We start from the raw sequence: 1,515 nt of genomic DNA, 5'->3' as shown, positions 1-1,515 counted from the left end.
CAGATGGGAGAGGTGATGCACGTTACCCCCAGAGCTCAGATACATGAGCTCTGCATAGCAAAAGTTGGGAACACAATTATGACATAATCTTGAAACAACTGGATGCGTGGGTGGGGTGACTCACACAGTGCTGTCGTTTTCAGTAACGGCTCTCTCTGGAGGGGTTTGGGGGCCTTCCTGAGGGAGCTTCAGCTATCATTGGCAAAGTAAAGAACAATATCTGTGTTATTTGACTTCAGTCCTCTATTTCAGTCCTCAGACAGAAAATCAAATAATGACCCCAGAGATTAATCGGTTGCACCCTTTTTATATTGAGGTATCCACAACGTACAAATAATTTTAGTGGTCGATGTCAAACATGGTGCAAAATTAAATCAAATACAAATAAAGGACCTTTAAACTGATTCTAACACTGTAATAATTAAAGTTATAAGCAAAACAAACTAATGTTTATAGAGATATTGTCAGTGATAAAGAATCACTGACAATATCTCCATAAACAGCAGTTATTATGTCATATCATATTAATATTGTGTGAGCAAGTTAATACTATTAGCAGCATATTGCTGTTATGTTAATAATTCATTATAATAATGTCCAGGCATCAATTAAACTTGACTGTATCACCTCTAGCAATTCATCAACCTTAATTAATTGACTCTAAAATGAGGAAAACAAAAAAAATAAACATAATAATACAAAAACTATACAATATACAATATAATACACTTTTACCAGACCTTAAAATATGCAACATAGTGGTATTGAAGCATAAACAGATGCAAAAAATACAAGCGCTCAGAAATAGAGGGCGTTCAGTGATCTGAAGTAAAAAAAAAAAAGGAGATGCATTTCAGGGAGAAAATGCTTGAATTTTGTCTGAAGGTCAGACCTGAGGAGACGGTAAATTAATTCAGTGTTTGGCTGCTGTAAAGGACCGCTTCATGTATTTTTAAGGGCAAACACAGAGCAGAATGTGTGAGCGGAGAGCCGCATTTTAGCATAATTTGACAGGCTAAATGTGAGCGGAGACTGGGAGGCGATTTGTGAGATGTCTGGTGGTTTATTGTGCTTTTTTCATCAGTCAACCAAAAGCCACAGGAAGCCTTTAAGTATACTCCAGAGCTTCGTCATTGTGAGTGAGTAAAAGATGTAATGCAGCCATTCAAAAATCCCTCATGATTGTATCAAAATCAGAACAGTGGGCAATTATGGCTTTGCAGATTTTAAATAATTCATTTTTTAATTACATATACCCATGCCTGAGCATCCAGTCATCATCTTATTAAATGCTATACATCACATTATTCATTTTTTTTTTACAACAAACCAATGTTTTCTAAAATTAAATTATATGGGGTTTGGCTGGATTTAGTTTGTCTTAAAGATGCATAAGTGGGTATTTTCTGACCCGGTGAGGTGGTTTTCTTAGAGTATCTTTGTAATTACATTTTTTTTATCATTTCATATTCCAGCTATTCCTCAAAAAACATGTTTCGGATATCATGCCATTCA

The sequence above is a fragment of the Pseudochaenichthys georgianus genome, chromosome 2 (genome assembly GCF_902827115.2).
Source record: "Pseudochaenichthys georgianus chromosome 2, fPseGeo1.2, whole genome shotgun sequence".
Lineage (NCBI taxonomy): Eukaryota > Metazoa > Chordata > Actinopteri > Perciformes > Channichthyidae > Pseudochaenichthys > Pseudochaenichthys georgianus.
The sequence above is the reverse complement of the archived record's forward strand: the minus strand, read 5'-3'. Positions refer to the sequence as shown.